Here is a 23,392-nt window from a genome sequence, read left to right on the forward strand (position 1 = left end):
ACCTTGAACTCACAGAAATCCACCTGCCTCTGCCTCCCAGAATGCTGGGCTTACAGGCATGTACCACTGCTCCCAATTATGTCACCAGTTCTTTACATAAAAATAAACAGGTACATCATCTCAACATGCAAATTTCTGTTTTCTTTAATAAAGGATTAAATTATATGTATAGCAAAAGTCATTTCAAAATAAAATCATTTGTGATTATTTAATCAATAGATGTTTGACTTGTTTTTTTGTTCTTTGTTTTGGGTCAAGGTCTTGCTATGTAGCCCTGGCTTAGCCTGGAACTCACTCTACAGACCAGGCTACCTTTGAACCCTCAGAAATCCAACTGCCTCTGCCTTTGGAGTGCTGGAATTAAAGGCATGCCACACCCACCACACCCAGGTATAGGTACCACTTGTCTATCTATTGAATACACCTATAGATCCAGGGTTGAGATGTATAGGTATATAGCTATGCCTTTCTTGAAAACAATTATGAATAGTCACAATTTGGAGGGTTTTTGTGGGGTGTGTGTGTGTGTATGTGTGAGATATATATATATATATATATATATATATATATATATATATATATATACACACACACATATATATATATATATATATATATATAGAGAGAGAGAGAGAGAGAGAGAGAGAGAGAGAGAGAGATGTCCTGAGTAGAGAAAGTTTTAAAAGCCCTGTTCCACATGACCTCACTGCCCTTTTCACCCAGGCCACAGCAGAGAACACTTCTCCTGTCCCAACAGAAAGCTCGTGAAAAACAAACAAAACATAATAAGCAAGCTGTTTGGCCCCCTTTCTGATCCAGCTGGGAGGCCCCGCCCCCATCCTGCGCTGTTTCCTAATGCTGCATTATTAGGTCCTTGAAAGGCTTTTCTGGAATGATTTACTTGACTGCTTTTGATCCATATCATTAGTAGAGTGGGTGGGGCCTGTGACTCGGAGAAGACAGTGGAAGCAACAGCAAAGCAGCCGCCGCCACCGCCACCGCAATGAGAGAGTAACTGGCATTTCACAGAGCAACCAGGGCAGAAATGACCAGGAGCAGCGATGACTGAGAAGAGGGGTGGGAGGAGCTGAAAGCATCGAACTGAGTGTCTGGGAAAGTCCTAGGGAGTGGCCAACTCATAAAAACCAAGGGTTTCAGCTACCACAGGCCTGGACCGGTCATTGATGTAGAGCATGCTGCAACACTAACATCGCCACCTGCTAACACGTGATGCTCTTGGGAGGTGCTGCTTTTCAGAGCTGCTGGACCATGAGGGTGACGACACCCACTGAGGCCAACGTAATACATCTCCAAATCCCAGAATGATAGGCCCCAAGTTCTCAGGGCTCAGAGATCTGACTCTCCGCCTCTGCCAGCCCAGTTCCTGGGCCTTGGACACCAGAGTGTCTGAGGTTGCTAGCCTCTACTCATGATTCCTATGCAGGTAGAACAGAATTATAAAGCCGGCAGCTCGTTCCAAACACATCTGAGCGAGGAGAGGTGGGCAGGAGGTAAAGGCCCAGGATGGGACAGATGGAACATGAACCTCAACAGGCCAAAGCACACACGGACCGACCACAGCTCCATTCAACCAGAGCTGCGGACTATCCAGGTCCTCCTCCCTAAAAACAAACACAGACTGAGATGAACAGAAAGCTTAACCATGAGCCATGAAAACCTGATCCCAGCATGGGAGGGCAAGGCACGTGGCAAGGGAGTGGGCTAGAAAGGGCCAGCCCTGGAGCTACTGCCTCAGTGCTCAGGAGGTGTCCTCAGAACTGTGCATGTCAAGATGAAACCATTAACATAGCCGATAAATAACTGAAAGTCCCATGAAAACCAAATTTCCACTTAACTGTCTCTTGGAACTCCTCCAGAATCATCTTGGTCGCTGGGTGGGCTCCCTGGGGTGCTGGTACACCTGTGTGCCACAAGAAAATGTATTAAGGGCAGTCCTGAGCAATGAAGGCGAATAGTTGCTTCTCCACAGCTCCCCATACCTTTCCCACATATCTCCGAGGTGCCTGCGGGAGAGAAGATCCCTTGTTTCCATTTGCCCTTTGCTTCTCTGAGGGTGGATGGTTCTCAGCTGTGTGTTATGGCCAGCTGACTAGTCATTTTAGATAGTCACTAACCTCCCCAAACACTGAGGGGTTTGAATATATTATAATTTTCAGAGACAGGGGGTGGGGGGTGGGGGACAGGGGAGGGTGTCTCATGTTACTACGGAGCTAGTTTCAAGCTTGTTATGGAGCTGAGGAAAACCAGGCATACATCACCATGCCTGGTGTCTTAGTTAAGGTTTCTATTGTTGCAAGGAAACACCATGATCAAAAAGCAAGTTGGGGAAAAAAGGATTTATTTGGCTTACACTTACCACACTCTAGTCCATCACAGAAGGAAGCCAGGAAAGGAATTCAAACAGAACAGGAACCTGGAGCAGAGGCCATGAAAGTGTGCTGCTTACTAGATTGCTCCTCATGACTTGCTCAGTTCGTTTTCTTTGTTGTTGTTGTTGTTGTTGTTTTGGTTTTTCAAGACAGGGTTTCTCTGTGTAACAGCTCTAGCTGTCCTGGAACTCTCTCTGTAGACCAGGCTGGCCTTGAACTCACAGAGATCCTCCTGCCTCTGCCTTCCAAGTGCTGGGATTAAAGGCGTGCGCCACCACTGCCCAGCTTCAGCCTGTTTCTTATAGAACACCAAGATCACCAGCCAAGGCGTAGCACCGCCCACAATTGGCTGGGCCTTCCCCTACCAATCCCTAATTAAGAAAATGCCTTACAGGCTTGTGTACAGCCTTTTCTTATAGAGGCATTTTGGCAAGCAAGGCTCCCTTCTCTCTACATCGATACTTTGTGTCCAGTTGACATAAAACTAGCCAGCACCCCTGGTTTATGGGGTGCTAAGGATCAAACCCTAGGCCTTCTGCACGCTAAGCAACCACCCTACCAACTGAGATGCATCTCCCAGCCCTGAAGCATAATTGTAAGAAGTTGTGTTGCACTTACTTACTTGTATACACATGTGTCTGTACACCTGTGTGTGTGGAGGCACATGTTCCACAGAACATGTGTGGAGGCCACAAGTCAAACCTGTAGGAATCACTTCTCTTTCCACCTGTGGGTCTCATTGAATTCAGGTTATCAGACTTGGCAACAAAAGCCGTCTCATCAACCCTAAAGCATATTTCTAAAGAGGTAGGGAGCGAAAGCAGACAGACTCTAAGCCAAACCAAACTCACAATCAAAAAAATGCCCTGTGACCAACAGACAGGCAGGCAGGCAGGCAACCGGACAGACAGACAGACAGACAGACAGACAGAGCTGGGGCATCTTTCTGATGCCGCAGTAAGTTAGGCCAGCCTGGCATGGAGCCTAGCCTCCTGTTAGACTCTAGTGGGGGAACCTCAAGAGGGGTCTATGACCAGGTGTGAGGTAGGGATCCAGCATGTAGGACATAGAGCCTGTCCCTATTCTGAGTGTCCTCCAGAGTGTCACTCAGCATCCTTTGGGTGGCCTGGCTTCTGAGTCTGGTGGGCTGGTCCAGGTACTGCTTGCTTCCAGATGAAAACAGACGGACCTTGATATCAAAGGTCCCAAGGTCCCGTTTCTCACTCAGGGCATCTTAGAGCACATGGGGTGAGGCCCTTGGCCCAAGTGCTAGGCCAGGTTCCCAGTCTCACTGGGGGAGGTGGAAAATGAGGTTTCCACAGAGTGTTACAGTTTAGCTCTTTTAGGATGAAATCACTGGTATCAGACAGCAGTGGAAACTGGGAGCTCTACAGGCACGCTATGATACCAAGCGTTAGAGCCCTTTGTGCTGTGCTAAGCATGGCAGAGGAAGCAGGCAGAAGTCTGAGATCAGGTGAAAGGCAGGTCCAGAGAGACACAGCCGGGCAGCACCAAGCTAGTGACAGTGATGGAGCAGGCTCCAGAGGCTGCCAAAGCAGTTCCACCTTCGCTGCCTGACCACCAGGCACCCATCCAGTGGCAGTTCTCCCCCAGAATAAATAGAGTCTTGGACAATCATGGTGGAGGAATGGCGAGCACAAGAGAAAGCAAGCCAGCTAGCCAGCCAGTCAATCAGCCTTTATTTATAAACCTTAGGCAGTGGGGAGGGGTTTATGGGTGAATGTGTCTGATTCGAAAGGGCTAGAGATGCCAGGATACTTAATCTACATGCAGTGGTACAGCGTCTCATTTACATGCAGTAGCATGGGGGTCCTATCACAAGAAGGAAAACACAGTACTTAATTACCCTATGGATGGGGAAGGAACTTCTAGGTACAATTAAAGGTCATTTGCTTAAGGCTAGGATCTCCTTAGCATAGGGTGAGGTATTCCAGGAATCCCTCGGTGTTTGCTAAACTGGTTTTCTTTCTTTTCTCTTTAATTAATTAATTTATTATTTATTTATACAGTATTCTGCCCACATGTGTGCCAGAAGAGGGCACCAGATCTCATTGTAGACGGTTGTGAGACACCATGTGGTTGCTGGGAATTGAACTCCAGGGCCTTTGGAAGAACAGACAGTGCTCTTAGCCTCTGAGCCACCTCTCCAGCCCCTAAACTGGTTTTCTTATCAGGAAAGGGTCGGGCCTGTTATCTTTCTTGAGGGCTAGGTGTTGCTCCTTACAAGATCTTGGGTACCCAGATCATGGGAAAAGAGAACCTCACTGAGAAGGGGAGTCTGTTGTAATAGATCGAGCTCAGTTTGCTATCCGGATACCCCAAACTCCAACCTCTCCAGTAGCACCCCACATAAGGCAGGTCCTTTTCCTCTTCCTGGGCAGGGCTAGGTGGCCCTCTACATTGGTTTGACTATGGGCAACACAGCCTTCAGTGGCTGAGTCAGTACCTAGAAACCCATTCGCTTCCACTCAACTCTGATGCCCTCTATCGAACAGGGAGGTCAGCAAAGGACACCTCTGCACTTGAGGTCCCCACCATGTGGCTGCCCCACAGTCCTGACAGAGATCGGGAATCAAATCCTCCTCAGGCTCCAGCATGAAAAACAAGCACCCAGAGCTTTGTGGTTATTCTCTGGTCTCAGAAAAAAGAATGGAGTCGGGAGGGGGGGTAGGGGGGCGTTGGACACACACACACACACACACACACACACACACACACACACACACGCACGCACACGCACACACACACATACCCCACATATACACAGGACACTATGCCCCAAACTTATGACTATTAGCAATTGTTTTCAAGAAAGTCATAGGCCAGGGCTGGGGAGATGGCTCAGAGGTTAAGAGCACTGTCTGCTCTTCCAGAGGTCCTGAGTTCAATTCCCAGCAACCACATGGTGGCTCACAACCACCTATAATGAGATCTGGTGCCCTTCCTGGCACGCAGGGGAACAGGCAGGTAAAAACACTGTATACATAATAAATAAATCTTTTAAAAAAAAGAAAAAAGAAAGTCATAGCAGAACCCTGTTGTAAGTTCCCGCCAACATAAATTTAATACAGAGAAACAAACATGGAAACGTGGAGCCTGGAGAGAGATCAGGGAGCCTGCCCATGGCCTCCAGTGGACTATATTGATTCTCGAACATTTCCTCACAGAACTCAGAGAGGTTGGAAAAGCCCATCGCTCTCTTGAAGCTATAGCAAGTGGGGATCCCATCCCAACCAAGGGCAGCCTGAATTATGAACAAGGAAAGGGTCAATATGAAAACAGCAGTGTGTTGGGGTGGAGAGGTGGCTCAGAGGTTAAGAACACTGCCTGTTCTTCCAGAGGTCCTGAGTTCAATTCCCAGCAACCACATGGTGGCTCACAACCATCTATAATGAGATCTGGTGCCCTCTTCTGGCCTGCAGGTGTACATGGGGGCAGAGTACTGTATAAATAAATAAATAAATAAATAAATAAATAAATAAATAAAAACAGCAGTGTGAGGTGGGGCAGCAGGGGACCCCTGCCTACTGACAGCCCCGGGCAGGCATGGGGGGGGGGCTGCTCGGGGAGCAGGGGAGGCTGTGAAGTAGATGGGAGCCTGGGGCATATCCTGGACAAATCCCGGGGTCCCTAACTCATTTCTTTCTCTGTAAAGACATCACACGGGGGTGGGGGTGGGGGAGACATGACACATGACAGGCTTTCCCCCAGAGCCATGTGGGTAAAGCCTCCAACTTCTGAGTCAGGTAGTAGAGGCTGAATAACAGAGAGATTCAGTCAAGTGCAGTGAGCTGGACAGAGCCAGGGCACAAGACATAGGATTGAGTAACTGCTGGGGTTTGCTGGACTAGGAAAGAGCAGAGTAGGGGACGCAGAGGCTGAGAGAAAGCTTTGCACAGCCACAAGCCGGGTAGGACAGAGAGTATGACTCACCCGGAAGAGCACAGAGGCAGGAAATAGAACAACGAGAGAGCTGAGGCTCTGCCCAGTAAAAAAAAAAAAAAAAAAAAAAAAGCAGGAAGTTACCAAAAAAAAAAAATAGCAGGAAGTTACAAAAAAAAAAAAAATGAGATGAGAAGGTGGGTGGCCAGGAAGGTTCCAGAAACCTGAGTGCAACACTCCCAAGTCTTGTCCTCTCAGAGCAAAACGCAGGTTAGACACGGTCAGAAGTCTGATCTGTGAACTGGAGAACAAGTCTGAGCACAAAAGAAAGACAGAGGTGGCAAAGTTAGTAGAGAAGGCACAAATCAGAATAACCATTTATTGTTGGTGGTGTTGTTCTTGAGAAATTAAAAACAATTAAAACAAAGGCTAGGTGTGCTAGCAGATGCCTTTAATCCCAGCACTGTGGAGGCAGAGGCACGTGGATCTCTGAGTTCAAGGCCAGCCTGGTCTACAGAGTGAGTTCTAGGGCAGCCAGGGCTACACAGAGAAACCCTGTCTCAAAAAACCCAGAAAAAAAATTTAATAGGAAAAAACAATTGCTGACTATGTGGCAGATTTCCCCTGGACCAAAGTGGACTCCATTGCTGTTGAATGAAATGCTTATGATGATGTTCTAAAGAGTCAAAGGGAGAAACAGATGCATGCTGGGAGTATAGATTTTGAAACTATGCTCTGTGGCCTAGGAGGGGGAAAAAACACTCCTGCCCACTCTTCTCCCACTACAGCCAACCTGCAGAAGTTAGACCTGTTCTCCCTGGAAGCAAAACTTCAGGGCCGTGAAAGATGCCACTTTACACGGAAGAATGGGATGGCCAGCTGTTTACAACCTTATAAAAATAACCAAATAGGGCCCAGAAGGTTCAAGAACAGTAGCTGAGAAGGGATTTCATTACTGTCTCCAGGGTACAGGAGGCTGGACGCAGAGAAAATGCATTGCTTTCTCAAGGTCACAGACAGGAGCCGGCTTTTTACCCCCAAGCAAACTGCATTAACGCAGACCTCTAAGCAATTCTGAGATGCCAGACTCACCTCCACTCCTTTCCAATTGAGATGGGAGGAGGGTGTGCGTGCTGAGCAGGCTTAGACTGGAGTCTGGAGGCTCCCTTGGCAGGACCAGGCTGCAGAGCAATCTGATTAGTGCACAACCCAGAGCTGTGATCTGATTAGGCCCTCAGCCCCACCCCGGTTTCCCTGGATGGAGGTGGCTGGAGACGGGCAGATGGCGGATGGAACAGGGGGTCTGGCTTGATGCTGGAGATTAAAATGCTTCCCTGGGGAGCTGCCAGCATTCGCCTGGCCTTGGCAGCAGAGTTAACCTGGCAACCGGAGAGAGGTCCATTTGAAAAATTAAAGATGTGAGGGAGATAGAAATATCTCTTGGAAATTTCCATCAGTGTGCTGGCGGTGGGGGCCCAGCCTGGTCACCCTCATTACGTTTTGTTACAGGCAACCATCTTCCTGCCAAGCCACCTACTAAGCACCTACCCTGGGTCTGCCAAGGGAATGAGCAACAGGGTACATATTAAACGGAATTTGTTATCAAATCCAAGGCACATCCAAAGACAGGCATCGGCAGGTGCACACAACTTCCGGCCTCTGTCCCACTCTACCCGCACTGTGGGCTGTGTAAGGAGTCTGGCCATTTCAGTGGTGAAACTTCTGCCACATAGACCAGGGTGGGTTGCTGGGTTTATAGACATGGGGAACTGGAGTTAGTTATCACTTTAAAATCCAGAAAGAGGGACTGTCAAGGTTAAGAACACCTGTTGCTCTTCCAAAGGACGCCATTCAGTTCCCAGGACCCACATGGTGGCTCCCAACTGCTTATAGCTCCAGTACCAGGGACTTGACCTCCAAGAATACACAGAGTACACAGACGGACATGCAGATATAATACCCATATATATGATAAAATGATAAAAATAAATAAAATCCGGAAAGAACATTAACATATTGTGAGGTACAGAGAACAGGTAAGCGCTATGACCCTGCGACAACATCATCATTTGCCTCCAAAGCCACATGCCCACTGCCTTCCATCCTCCTCGGCTCCATTGTGAACTCAAAAATGACACTTTTTAAAAAAAAATCCATGCCGATGCAGGGCGATGGCGGAGAACACCTTTAATCCCGCCACTCAGGAAGCAGAGGCAGGGCAATCTCTGTGAGTTCAAGGCCAGTTCAAGGGTCTGCAGAGCAAAGTCCAGAACAGCCAGGGCTACACAGAGAAACTGTGTCTTGGAAAAAAACAAAAAACAGAACAAAACAAAAGAAGCAAAACAAACAATCCGGCACATGGGAATTCATAAAACTGTTGTTAAACCGGGCGGTGGTGGCGCACAACTTTAATCTCAGCACTCGGGAGGCAGAGGCAGGAGGATTGCTGTGAGTTCAAGGCCAGCCCGGTCTACAAAGTTAGTCCAGGACAGCCAAGGCTACACAGAGAAATCCTGTCTCGAAAAACAAACAAACGAAAAAAATAAAATAAAATAACAAAAAACTGGTGTTAAACATCTGGGGAAATGGCTCGGTGGTTAAGTACTTACTGCACAAGCTTGGGGACGTGAGTTTGATCTGCTGAATTCATGTGAAAACGCTGGGAAAGGGCTGGTACAGGCTTGTAACCCCGGGGCTGTGGAGACGGCAGCAGGCAGATTCCTGGTGCTGGCTGGCCAGCTGGGCTAGCCTAATTATCAAGTTCCAGGCCAATGGAGATCCTGTCTCAGAAAAGCAAGGCTCCTGAGGAACAACACAAATTGATATGTGGCCTCCACATGCGTTTGCACCTCCACACATGAACATGCACGCACACACACACACACACACACACACACACACACACACACACACACACACACGAGATCAAGATCATGAATATATTATGCCCAGAATTTCTGTGTGGTCTTGGAAACTTTCTTCTGCTCCTTCCTAACCGTTGTCACCCTTCTCCAGTCACTGTTGATGCGTCTCCCACAGACTGTGGAGGTCAAAGGGCAGTGGGGCGGTTTGGCTCCGTTGCTCTGTGTGAATAGTCTAAACACCGCTCTCATTGTGTGGATTAGTACATCTTCCCTTTTCATGGTTGTATAGTGTTCTGCTGTCTCTCAGGGATAGTTGTGGGGGGAGGGGGGGAAGGGCGGGAGGTCCTAGATTTGAACATCTTTTTTAAAATTTTTATTTATTTATTTTATGTATATGAGTGCTCTGTTTTCATGCATACAAGAGGGCACCAGATCTCATTATAGATGGTTGTAAGCCACCATGTGGTTGCTGGGAATTGAACTCGGGACCTCTGGAAGAGCAGACAGTGCTCTTAACCACTGAGCCATCTCTCCAGCCCCCATAGATTTGAACATCTTAAAGCTGCTCTAAGCTTACACTCCTTTCTGTCTAGGAAAATATATGAAAGCTATGCCTGGTCCACAAAAGAAGCCAATCTTTTTATTTTACTTCATCTTCTGTGAATGGGTGTTTTGCCTGCATGTATGTCTGTGCACCACATGTGTGCAACGCCTGAAGAAGCCAGAAAAGGGAATTGGATAACTCTAGGGTGGGAGTTACCCATGATTGTACTCAGTCATGCGGGTGCTGGGAATTGAACCCCTGCCTTCTTTGAGAGAGGTCAGTGCTCTTAATGGCTGAGCTATCTCTCTGGCTCCTCCCCCCAACCCTGGACTGAACTTTTGTTTTGTTTTGTTTTTGAGGCAGGGTTTCTCTGTGTAGCCTTGGCTGTCCTGGACTCACTTTGTAGACCAGCCTGGCCTCGAACTCACAGCGATCCACCTGCCTCTGCCTCCCGAGTTCTGGGATTAAAGGCGTGCGCCACCATGCTCGGCCCTTTTAACCTTTTAAGTTAACTAAAGGAAATTTCTCCTCTGGTTTCCATGAAGCCAGCCATGTTCGAGGTCCTCGACTGTTGCATTTGGACAGTGACTACTCAATTGTTCTCACCGTCCAGAGAGCCCTCGGGTAGCACTGACCCAGATAGGTCCTACAGCCTTTCTAGATTTGCCTCTAGTGAGCATCACTGGGACTTGGGCCTGAGGAGGCTGTCTCTGCCCACTTGTCTGCCTGTAGGTGTTCCTTCTGGGCAAGGCACGAGGGAAGCAGAGAAGGTACGTGGGGGATGATGGTACCCCCAACTTGAGGTGGGGTTGGACACCGGTTCCTTAGCCTGGATGCTGCAGGGATGCAGACTGTGGTACCCACAGAGTGAAGAGGAACACTGTAGGACAAGAGAGGGAATTGGTGAGAGAACGGGTGTAAACGCAGTAGCTGGCAGAGACACGGGATGCACGCATAGAAAGACACGTTACGGTAAAAGTGCTTAGAGGTGAAATAGAAACACATAGATCAGACATGAGGAAACTGCTGGAATAAACAGAGGATATGTGCAGGACTAGGCAGCGCTCCTTCCGTCAAGATTCATGTCCCCCAGGTGGATGGAGTCAGCCCACGTGGCTGCGGCAGACAGAAGTGGCCATGCTTTGGATTGGTCAGTGTGGAGGATGACTCTCCGGTGCACCTCCAGGAGTAGGTGACTAGCAATGGGAGTGGGTGTGTGTGGCACACACACACACACACACACACACACACACACACACACACACACGCACACACGCAGACACATATACTGGAAACAAGGGCAGCAGCTTCAAGAGTTTGAAAGATTTTATTCAGATTGCTTTTTTTTTTTTTTGGACATGATCTTACTATGTAGCCCAGATTGGCCATGAACTCTTGATGATCCTCCTGCCTCAGCCTTCTAAATTTTGGGATTATAAGTGTGAATCATCACGGATGGATTTTTTTTTTCAGGTAAAATTTTAAGTCCTTGGTTCTATTAAATGGATAGCTTATTTGTATAATTCAAAGATTGAAAATAAATAAAAGCACAAACCCATACACAGTGAACAGTCACCTTCAGCCCACACCCTGTACCGAATCTGGTAAAAATTTTAAGTCCTTTGTTCTATTAAATGGATAGCTTATTTGTATAATTCAAAGATTGAAAATAAATAAAAGCACAAACCCTTACACAGTGAACAGTCGCCTTCAGCCCACACCCTGTACCGAATCTGGAGCTAGTCTCCCATCTGTAGCTCCCATTCAGAGGAGCATGTGGCCTGTGTGGGACAGAAGTTCCCAGGCAGACAGCCCAGCTTGAGGCTCCTAGGTAAAGGAACCCTAATCCAGGCTATCAGACAGAGTCTGGCCGGGAAGTATCCTCCTTCTCCTCCACCTCCTCCTCTTCCTCCTCCTCCTCCTCCTCCTCTTCCTCCTCCTCCTCCTCCTCCATACACTCAGCGGACAGCCAGCCAGCCCAGCATGCACTGCTGCGCATCTTTGCTTAGCATCTCGGAGACTGTCCCACGCCAGCACACAAAGCACTTCCACGCTCTGTTTTAACAGCAGTGAAGAACGAATCACCTGAATATTCATGGCTTCGCTCACACACCAGGATATTTATAAGGTAAATTGCTAGACGCAGAGATCACTTGGCACCATGGCCCAGGGCAAGGCAGAAATATATTTTAACCCTATCATCACAGGCCGTGTTTTCCAGCCTTGGGGTAGGCACCCGCCCAGTGGACGGGGCCACCAAGGCGTTGGGTCCACTGCCCTGAGGCCTGGCTTTCTTGGACTGCTGAGCGACCGCGGCCCTGCCACATAGTGACTGCAGTGACAGAGATCTCTGCTCTTTTTGACACTCTGAGATCTCCATGCTTTGGAATGCCTCTGATTCTCAGCCACTCTTGGAATCAAGAGAAGAAAGAACAAAGGACAGGAAGTGGTTGCCCTCAATCCCCTCCCCACACTCGCCACTGCCATGCTTGCCCATTAGTATAGTGTAGGGTACATGCATAAAAGAGGACACTATCCAATCCTGCGCAACAGTGCAAGCTCAACGCCTGAATAGCTTGGCAGACATCTTTTCTTTTAATTTTTTAAAAAAGATTTGTTTATTTATTATGTATACAGTGCTCTGCCTGCTTGTGCCCCTACAGGCCAGAAGAGGGCACCAGATCACATTATAGATGGTTGTGAGCCACCATGTGGTTGCTGCTGGGAATTGAACTCGGGACCTCTGGAAGAGCAAACAGTGCTCTTAGACGCTGAGCCATCTCTCCAGCCTGGCAGACATCTTTTTATCTCTGACTTCCACCTATGACTTAAGCCATCTCTGCCTCTCAGGCTTATACCTCTGTGTCCCCAGCTGTAGGACATCAGGACCTGCCCCCCCCCTCCAAAGAACTCAAGGCTCCCTGTCCTCGTTTGTCCTGGATAAACTATGGGCATATAGCTGTGGGCACTTGGAAGTGCTGTGCCGGGGACCTGGATACCCGGGGTGTGGCACTTCCCTTCCTGGTGGTGGTAGTGGGGAACAGACCAGGACATACCAGGACAGGAGGCCTGAGCCCTTTTGGGGTCCTGGTGTCCTACAGCTGGGGATACAGAGGTAGAAGCCTGAGATTCAAAGATGGTTGAAGTCATAGGTGGAAGTCCAAGATAAAAAGACGTTTGCCAAACTCTGAATACCCGGCCCCACTGCCCAGAATCTAGGTGACTGTGTACCAGAGAAGAACCCAAGGCCAAAGAAACTCCAGAGAGGAAAGGAGGACAGTCCTCCACGCCCCGATGAAGCCAGAGAGGAAAGCATCATTTGTGCAGCAGACTACCCAGTGAGTTTGTCCCCAGTTAGGAGAAAAAAAACTTGCTCCTGGCTGAATGCTGCTATGACCTTGAGAATGTTCTTGTGTAGAATACATGAGGCCCTGGCCCCTGCTCAGCATCAACCAGCATCCTCAGAAAGGAGGAGCCCAGGCTAGAGCAACTGTCTCCAACTGTCTCGTCACCTCACCTGTGTTTCCCACTTTTGGAACATGCTGATGTGGAAGGGCGGGGGCGGGGGGGGGGGGGCAGATCCTGGGTGGGCTCTTGATGGTCAAGTCACCCTCCAGGGGTGTGGCCAGCAATTCCTGGGATGCTATACATAGTTGGAACAGCTGGGTAAACACCTGGTGGTACCTCACAGGGGTAATGGAAGATCACATGGGCCAAAAGAAGCCAGAAGGGTCCCCTGGGGTCCCTTCAGCAGACGGAAGCTGGGGACATCAAAAGTGGCAAGGCGCCTCACTAATACACTGTAGGTACGTGCTGGAGCATTCACACGTGTGTGTACACACAGACACACTTCTCTTCAGTCCCCTGAGGGGTCCAGGAGCATTAGTGCTGGGGCAGTGAGCTACTCAGAGCTTAGCTCTAGCTTGTTTTCCATCCTTCCTCCCCCTACCCTTTTTGTTTTTCCTGAGACAGAGTTTCTTGTAGCCCATGCTTTTAATAAAATTCCTATGCAGACAAGGATGACCTTGAATTCTTACCTGAGTTACACAGTCTGGCATGTATTGCCCATATTACCCGGATGTTGGCCTCTGGTGTCTCCTTAACAGCTTCTGCGCCTCTGTTGCCTTAGCCCACTCCTCTTTCCACCTTTACCTCCTAGGTGCCGGAATTACGTGTGGACCCCACCAACCGCCAGGTGCTAGGGATGGATTCCCAGGGCGTGCTAGGCAAGCACTCTACCAAGAGAGCTGCATCTTCATCTCCCCAGACCGTGGTTTCTAATACCACTTCCCGTGACAGGAGCCACGGGTGCACGGAGAAGTGGCTGCTCTTCAAGACCTGAGCAAATAACGCATACGATGAACCTGCGGCGTCTGTGCCGGGTGGGTACAAAGTCCCGGAACAGCAAGTGAGCGTTACACTGATGGGCAATACAAAGGCATGGAAGTTGTTAAGGAGATACCGGAGGCCCACACTGGGGTAATGTGAGCAGCACAAAGTGTTTCTAGGCTATGTAACTCATGCAAGAGTAGAGTCTGTGCCAAGGTAAGAGGAGAGTCAATATGTGAGCAAGAAAACAGACGGGGTTCATGAGACTGTGTTCTCCAGGGGGCGAGAGCCAAGCCCCACACGCAGTGTGCTTGTGCCGAGACACTTCCTTCCTTCAGAAGCCACGGAGAAGGGGAGGCGTGGAAGAACTGAGGCACCTGAAAACACCTTCTGCCGGAGGCAGGTCTACATGCCGGTGCTGAGCTGGGCTGACCAACCGGCTTCCTTACATGCAGTGGAAATTGCATTCACATGTGGTCCTTTCTCCCTCCCCACCCCCCCAGTCGCCCTCAACAGGGAGGACTCCAGACCGTAGACTCAGTTTTCTTAACCAAAATATTTTATTAACAACTTTTTGACCGAGCCTACGTTAATTATAACCCGATTAATCAAAGCAGTAGGAAATGAGGATTAATTGACACAACAACAAAACCTTAAGGATATCAGTCCCGAGGAACGATTCTCTGGTCGGGAGCCGCAGGATTTCTTCCACTGGAACCTGGGGTAACCAGACCCCAGAGCCTCAACAGTGGACCCCAGCAAGTGTCAGTGCAGAACATTCTACAACAGTCTGGTCAAGGTCATCCCAAACAAAGAGAGTGTGAGAAGCCATCACTGCCAGAAAGGGCCTCAGGAGGCAGGTTGCCTATACTGCCTGAGTGGTATCTTGGAACAGGAAACAGTAGGAGAGAGAAACTGAGGAAACCAGAAGGACAGATTTTGGAAGTAGTGGCTTAGTCCTAGTTGGCAACGAGGACAAGCGTGCCTTTCCAGTAGAAGGTGCTTCTACTGTGGGGGGCCAGTGGGAACACAGGGACAGTACAGGATTTCCCTGCATGTCTAAAGCTGTTAGGAAAATAAGGTTTCTTTTCTTTTCTTTTCTTTTTTAAACTTTTTATTTTTATTTATTTGTTTTACGTATATGGATGCTCTAGCTGCATGTACACCTGCAGGCCGGAAGAGGGCATCAGATCTCATTATAGATGGGTGTGAGCCACCATGTGGTTGCTGGGAATTGAACTCAGGACCTTTGTTAGAGCAGCCAGTGCTCTTAACCACTGAGCCATTTATCCTGCCCATAAGGTTTATTTTCAAAGAAGAAATCATATTAGGAGACCAAAAGATCTTGCTGGTGGCGAAGAAGCAAATGAAAAGTTGTCGTTATTCATTAGGGAAAAAAAAAATGCAAAAACAAAGTGAAAGGCTGATAGGTAGCCCAACACACCCAGTGCAGTGATCAAAAGAAAAATAAACTGAACAGGGCAGGGGATGTACTGTTGGCACAGCACCTGCTTAGCATGTAGAAAGCCTAGGTTCAACCCCAGCTCCACTGAAAAACCAAAAGTATGTGATCATGGACAAAAATTAAAAGGAATAGGCCAGCCATGGTGGCGCACGCCTTTAATCCCAGCATGCCTCACCCCTGCCCACGGTATAGTTGCCCTATCACAGGGACCAGCAGCCAAGCTAAGGCTTTGGAAAGACAGGGAAGGCTGAAAAGGAGCAATACAGCCAGCCATACCCCCTAGCTCAAGGTCCTGGCCACAGGAGCACAGCTGAGGGCTGCTTGTGGCAGGTGAATCAGAGACCTGCCATGGCTACATCATGCCACGGTCAAGCCGAGTGCACTCCACCCCACCCCCCACCCCATCAGGACAGTCACCAGAACATGGCTCTTCCACTTGCCAGCTTCCTGAATGAACCATAGTAGACTTATCTACCCAGCTCCTTGAGAATCCTTTCACCTCCCCAGGGGTCTCAGGAGTCCCCAACACTGTGACAATGGAACCGAGTCGTTCCTTCTTCCCTGGGGAAAGATCAGAAAAGAACCTAGTGCCTGGAGGGGACTGGTCACACTTCCGAACCCTGTCACAGGGTGAGCTCAAGGCTTGCATTCCCATCTGGGTATCCCCGTGTGATAGAATCAACAGGGAGGCTCCCACAGCCATCTACACCCAGGCCATCATCTCTGTCCCTGCTGTCCCCACTGCTACACCCCCAAAACTCCTGCCCTTCCAGCAGCAGGAGGCTAGGCACCGCTTGGTTTAGTGTGTGCAGCATTTCGAGAAGAATTCAATTAGTTTTAATTAGTACAAATTTAATCCATTTTAATTAGTTTTTAACTAATTGTAAACTCTTAATTAGTAAGAAGTCAGGCTTCACACCCAAGAATTTCAGACTGTAGGCTCCTCTCTACGGCTTGGAAACAACATGGGCGGCAGATGTTGGGCGTGGCAGACAGGGCCTGACTCCCTCAACAAGGCCTATGGCCCTTGCTGGCTGCCTGCAACATGCCTGTCAGCTTGCATTCTCACCTGAGTCTGCCTGTATGGGGCTTGGGAACGTCCTGCATGCGGACGGGGCCCTAAAGGCTTCTGTCTATTCGATAGAACCCTATCACTCCCTACTCTTTCCACAGCATCCTTAGATTCTGAGGGGCTGCTCCTCCTGGCTCGCCCCCCCACCCAAGTCCTTGCTTCCCAGCTCTGTATACTCCTGTGCTGTGGATACATCCACTGGTGTCTGTGTGCTTTGAGCCTTTTACCAGAACTTATGGCCTCTGAAGGGTTGCTCTTGGGTCCCTGCCCACAGAAGAGATGAATTTCAGAGTGTTCCCCAGTACCTGTGTCACTCCCTCAGCTCATCGACTCTCCCACACCCCACTATCTGGGAGCCAGGATGCTGAGGCAGTATTAAGCCTCCCCACTTACCATTCCCTTTCCATACCCTGCCCTTCTCCACCTGTCTTGGTCCTGAGGGCTCAGAGGACAAAGAACGCTGTGACAGGACATGATGGTTTAGTCAGTGCCCTGGACCCAGGAGGATCTCCTTGCCTTCAGTGTCCATAGCAGGAACCCAGATTAGCCCAAGGCTTGCCAGGGTAGTGAAAGCCGTGAGGACACTGGTCAGGCAGGCAGGCCATCTTCCCACAGTGTCAATGGAGGGTGATTGCCTGTGTTGAGTGATTTCTCCTCACTGAGCGGCATCACTCACCTATGGGACCATGGATTCCCAGCTCTGTCTACAAGAGCTGTGACATCACCCCACCCCGTACCAGCTGCAGCTGTGCCTCAGGCTGACATCAGGGGACCTCCAATAGAGGGGACACCTAGACACACTCAGCACACATCGCAAAGCAGCAAGGACAGCCGACTCTACCCAACAGGAATGGGTATGCTTGGTCACATATCCTCTGCCTTAGATCATAGGCCAGCCCAAGCAGGAAGCATGGGACCATATACCCTAGTGCTCCAAGGACTATGGTCCCTGCAGCAACTGCCCTGCCTCTTGTAGTCCAGTTCCTGGCTCTCACTGGCTCAGGTGTTCCCAGTCAGCGGGCCTGCCTGAAGCCCGCATCCAACCTCCGCTCCTCTGGCCTGAAGAAAGAGGCTGATCCAGGGACCCAGTGACAGACTTTGACAAGGGTCTATTATCAACCTTGCATTTCAGGATGAACAGCTGGAGAGAAGCAACTTCCTAAGGCACAGCAGGAGGAAACATTGCTTAGACATACTAGTGAAATATCAGAAAATAGGAAACTGGTTCTGTAAACATTGTCAGGTAACAGGTATCCTTCAGGGGGAGAGGGAGGCAGAGGAATCTTGCTTGTTCTAGTGATTTTCACTAGGAAAATAGAATCAATATACGGTGTTAGAGTTGGCTAAGTCAAGACAGAAAACAAAACAAAACAAAACAGAACAAAACAAAAAATCACTAGGGCAATTCTTAACAATTTGACAACCGTAATAGGAGAAAAATGAGACTTAGCAACAGCCAGTGGCAGACACCATCCAAGTATCTATCATTGATGATAGATAAAGGGACTGAGTCCCATCCACACAATGGAATCCTACTCGTCCCTATAAAGGGAAAGCATTCTGGTACATGCTAGAGCACAGAAGGGCCTTGAAGACACTGTGCTAAGTGAAACAAGCCAGTCACAGGAAAGATGCCATCAATTTCATTCACGAGGTTCTGACTATGATCAAACCACTGATGAGGAAAGCAGAGAGGTGGCTGAAGGGGCTGGAAAATGGAGAGAGGGCAGTGTTTAATGGATGCAGAGCTTCAGTTTGGGGTGACAGGCAGGCGGATCTCTGAGTGCTGAGTTCAAGGCCAGCATGGCCCACAGAGCAAACGCCAGGACAGCTGAGGACTACATAGAGAAACCAGCAAACAAGGTGGTTAAGATTGTACAGCAACGTGAAGGACTCTGCTGTTTGGCTGGTCACCTGAAAATGGTTCAAATGGTAAATTTTATGTTATATGTGCTTTTACCATTAAGAAGAACAAACTCATAATATCAGGCAGACCCAGCCCAGGGTGAGAGGGGGCCCTGCTGGGACTTGACCCCTTCCAATACTCTCAGGTTAGCATGGGCATGCAGCCTCAGATGGGTTCACTGCACTCACTTGTAGCCTGGTGACAAGTCTTATATGTATAACAGCTGGTCTCCTTAGAGCAGTGGTTCTCAGCCTCCCTGATGCTGTTGCCTTCTAAAACAGTTCCTCATGGTGTGGTGACCACCCACCCACCCCCACACCTTTGGCCATAAAATTATTTTTGTTGCTACTTCGTAACTGTCAGTTTGCTACTCTTATGAATCATAATGTATATATTTTTTGGAGATAGAGGTTTGTCGAACGGGTCATCACTCATGAGGAGAGAAACACTGCCTTAGAACAAAAAGTGATGGAGCCCTGGGCAGCCACACCAGGAAGGAACTGACAGAACTCTTATATTGGGACACACTAGCTTCCCAGATCTTCCTGGGGAAGAAGCACCCTCTATGGAAGGCCCCACAGCCTACCAGCCACCAGCTCCAGCAGGCCATGTCATAGGACAACAAACTGAGGCCCAGCCGAGGCTTCCTCTCACCCTCAGAGCCATCTTTGGATAGAGCCAGGCAGCTATTTTTTTTGGGGGGGGGTACTGTGCTAGGGTGCTGTACACACACACACACACACATTTTGAAGTTAAGGCATCTGTACCCTTGGCTTTGCTGGGAGGTAAGGAGCTCTGTGTCCCAGGCCAGTGTAAAAGAGACTCCATACCCTTTGTCTCCTGAAATGTCTTCCTTCTGGCACCAACAAGGATGAACAGCTGGTTCCTTCTATCTGAGGACCCCACGGACACCCCTGAGTCGAGGACAGCCTCAGGCCAAGACTTTGGAGACCAAAGTGGCTCTAGGCCTGCCTTGTCCTGAGCAAAGTGTCTCCTGTATGCCACTGTGGATGGTGGTGATGTTTTGTTCCTCCTCCCCAGAGTCAGTTGCATCCTGGGATTGGAAGCCATCGGTAGGTCTCTAGGGACTATCCAGGCCTGAATATGGGGAGGTGTAATCCTCCTGCTCCATTGGGCCTAACCAGACCAGTAAAAACCCCTGATGTGCCCTGAAGCCACTGTATGACCACACTGCCCCCTAGTGGCATAACCGTACACATCCCTGAGCTTGCAACCATCCAGTTCCGCTCACAAAACACAGTTACACAGCAGAGTTCTCTCTAGGATAGCTCCTGTTCCGTGATGCCTCGTGTGCCATCCCTCTCCACACTCTGGATCTAATTGGAGGACAGCCCCTGCCTTCCAAAAACTGCATCCCAGGAATCCAGAGAGACCACCTGGTGACAGCAGACCCTCTCAGGTGAGAGAGCCAGAGTACTGGAACATAATGGGAGGGGAAGGAAGAGCAGGCAGGACACAGCACAGCCGGAAGCAGCAGACAGGCTCCCGGATCCTCGGCTCCCCAGGGCACAGGAAGAACACACTTGGCGGTTGACTGTCAGTCGCTGAGTTCTCACCATCTGTGCCCTTGCATGGCAACAACAGTGGCTGCTGTGAAGTGGGTCAAGAAGTCTGGCACTCGACTGGACGCCTGTGGCACGAGAGTCTAGGAGAGACTGCGCCTGATCACGTTCCCCCCCCCCCCCAATCATAGCCACAGGCGACAGGTGCGGGCCACTGCGAATTCCCCAGCTTTTCTCCAGTATCTGGTTCTTCTTGGGCCCAAGCTGTGATTATTTTAACTGATTTCTTCATGTTTTAAGATCATTACAAATGCACCGGCAGTTGCGCAAGATGATACAGAAAAGCTCCCAGCATCGCCCCCTCTCCCCCGCCCCCCGGAAAGAGCGCTGCTAGTTTTACGGCAAAAAATCACATCACTGGAATTCTAAGCCAGCTAGTTCCCAAAGCTGGAGGGTTTCGTCACATCGGGTCTAGCCACTCATAAACAAAGTTAAGTCAGAGAAAAAGTGAGAAGGCAAGGGAGGGTTTTAGCCACGTTGGGAAGGTGGAGATGGCACATCCCCCATCTATCTTTAACCTGTGTGGTTGGGGGAGGGGCAGGAGGCACTCGTGTCTCTCTCTCTCTCTCTCTCTCTCTCTCTCTCTCTCTCTCTCTCTCTCTCTCTCTCTCTCTCACACACACACACACACACACACACACACACACACACACACACACACACACACACACACACAGGCTCAGTCCTGGTTCAGCAAGGAGGCTCTGAGACCTCTTACTGCCTGGGGCTTCAGCAGATGCCTGTGAGCTGTGTGTTCTGCTTGGGCGATACTATCACAGGTGACGTAGCTATGCGGCTCTGGAACCTAAGGTGATTTGTAGGTCTGGGGCAATGTCTGGAGACCACGCCCTGGTGTGTTCTGAGGCTCTGGAACAGTACGGAAGCTGACAGTAGCTAGCTGCTCCTGGTTTCTGTGATCTCACTGGTGTTGGGTTGGGCACTTTGGGCGATTAGAGTGCCTGTGTGTAGTGGGCCGGAGTTGGATCTAAAGCGAAGACAGATTGATACAAAACAGATGCCAGGCTTTTTTGGTTTTGGTTTTGGTTTTTTTCTGTTAGTTCTTTTGTGGTGGAGGCGAGGGTCAGTGCTTCCAGCCACGGCAGCTTCTCAGCCCCTGTTAGTCACAATTAGAAGCAGCCAGTCCTAAGATTTACAGAAAAGCACAGACCATGAAGAAAAGCGTTGACTCCATCGTTGGGACATCCTGCCAAGCTATCTTCTGTCCCAGCTCCAGCTGGCTAGAGAAAGTGGGTGCACTGCTAAGAGACCACCCAGGCCAGCTAATTGGAATCTTCAAAGCCCAGAAGTGATCTTGCCCCTAGGCTGGCCATAAGTTCTTACCACCCCTGAGGACCAAAACTACTGTGTCCTACCTTTTCTCTCTGCAGTGTTCCCAAGCCATGGGCCAGCAGTCAGAGGTGGCTGTGGGTAGGCACAGTTCCTGGTCCACCTGAACCCCTCTCTACTGTCACGCTGGCAGCCCAGCACAGCCCCAGCTTCATGGAGGGACCTGGCAGGTCCCCTGGCAAGGGTGGTGAGTCAAAGACAGACTTAGGGTAGAAAGCCAGTCCACCCCCTGCTGAGAGGAACGCAACCAAAAGGTCCCGGAGACTTTTTGCAGAGGGAAGAAAGTGCATCCCCATCAGCAATGCAGGTGCAGAGAGATGCAGACAGAGAAGGAGGAGCCGAAAATAAAAAGGAACAAGTCACGGTGGGGGACTGCTGGAAGTCCTACAGTTGTACAAAAGTGTGGGAACGTGTGGGGAGGCAGGGCAGGAGGAAGTGGACGTGCTCTGCCTCAGGGCAGGCCTCACACCAGCAACACTTTTAGAGACACTCTAGAAAACACACAAGGACTTAAGCCACCCTGCCAGATATGCTTGTTCCTTGCTAACATAAAACGTACCACATAAAAAAGAAAAAAAAAAATTAAAGATAGTTCCAAACCAAGCCACTAGTCAAAGCTTAAAGCAGTCTCAATAAAATTTTTAAAAAATATTTTTAAAAAGGAGTTTATTTTTAGATTTCTATGCGTATGAGTGTTCGCCTACATGTATGTATGTACATCATGTGTGTGCACAGTGTCCACAGAAGCCATAAGAGAGCATCAAATCTGTAATTACAGATAAGTGTGAGCCGCCGGGGTGGGGGGTGGGGGGGTGCTGGGAACAGAATCCAGATTCTGCAAGAGCTGTAAGTTCTCTTAACCTCTCAACCATCTCTCCAGCTCCAACAACAACAATTACTACTACTACTACTTTAAGCCACACATCTTAACTCTGTAATACCAAATATTAACTGAAGAATAACAACAACAGCAACAACAAAAAGTACAATAGAACTTATTTGTTCTATTTGGCATGGGGCGTGGGCTGGGAAGATGGCTCAGTGGATACAGGACTCGCTGTACAACCGTGAGGCTCAGAGTGAGATCGCCGGTCCCCACGTAAAAGCCTGGCATGGCCGTACGTGAACAAGAACCCAACACTGGGAGAACGGAGCCAGGTGGATTCCAGGGGCTATTTGGCTAAACAATGTATCTAGAACAGCATGTTCCAGGTTCAGGGAGAGATGCTGTCTAAAAATTAAAACAGGGGCCAGCAAGATGGCTCAGGAGGGTAAAGGCGCCTGCTGCTGCTCAAGGCTGGGGACTTGAGTTCATGAACTCATGGGATCCAGGTGGTAGAAGGAAAAGAGCCAGACTTCCACAAGTTGTTCCCTGATCACCACATGTGCTCCATGGTATGTGTGCACACAGACACACACACACACACACACACACACACACACACACACAGACACACACAGACACACACACACACACACAAATAAATAAATAAAAATGTGATTTTTTTTTTTAAGTTTGAGAAAAGCTGGGTGTAGTGGTGGTGCATGCCTATAATCCCAGCACTCGGGAGGCAGAGGCAGGAGGATCTCTGTGTAGCCATGGCTATCCTGGACTCTTTTTTGTAGATTGTAGACAGTGGCTACACAGAGAAACCCTGTCTCTAAAAACCAAAAGAAAAAAAGAAAAGAGAAACGGAGAAAGAGAAATAGACAGATAACGAAATGTCAAACGTCAACATCTGGCCACGCATGAGCAGGAATACCTGCACACACATTTGTACATGTATGTGCACACAGAGGAAAAAAAAATCATGGCACTGAAAACATTCTAATCATTCTTTTTTGTATTTGTTTTTGTTTCGTTTTGTTTTTTCTTTTGAGACAGGCTCTTCATGTAGCCTTGGCTGTCCTGGAATCGCTTTGTAGACCAGGCTGGCCTCGGACTCACAGCGATCCATGCTTGCCTCTGCCTCCCGAGTGCTGGGATTA

The 23,392-nt window shown here is 49.2% G+C and overlaps 1 protein-coding gene across 3 annotated transcripts in view; it reads right to left on the bottom strand.

The window, feature by feature from the left end:
* PCBP3 (poly(rC) binding protein 3) overlaps positions 1 to 23,392 on the bottom strand; it is a 256,103-nt gene that overhangs the window by 225,245 nt on the left and 7,466 nt on the right. Inside the window, exons 1-3 of one of the 3 annotated variants that reach the window (XM_084752133.1) lie at positions 8,903 to 9,055; positions 2,378 to 2,434; positions 1,857 to 1,921 (exon numbers count right to left, since the gene is read on the bottom strand). The exons of 1 other annotated variant lie outside the window; for it this stretch is intronic. The gene's annotated coding sequence lies outside the window, so the exon portion shown is untranslated. Of the gene's footprint in view, positions 1 to 1,856; positions 1,922 to 2,377; positions 2,435 to 8,902; positions 9,056 to 23,392 lie in introns of those variants that run through there. One more of the 3 variants, XM_084752137.1, reaches the window with a different exon arrangement.

This window comes from Acomys minous (genome assembly GCF_964271855.1).
Source record: "Acomys minous genome assembly, chromosome: 13".
In the NCBI taxonomy this organism is placed as follows: domain Eukaryota; kingdom Metazoa; phylum Chordata; class Mammalia; order Rodentia; family Muridae; genus Acomys; species Acomys minous.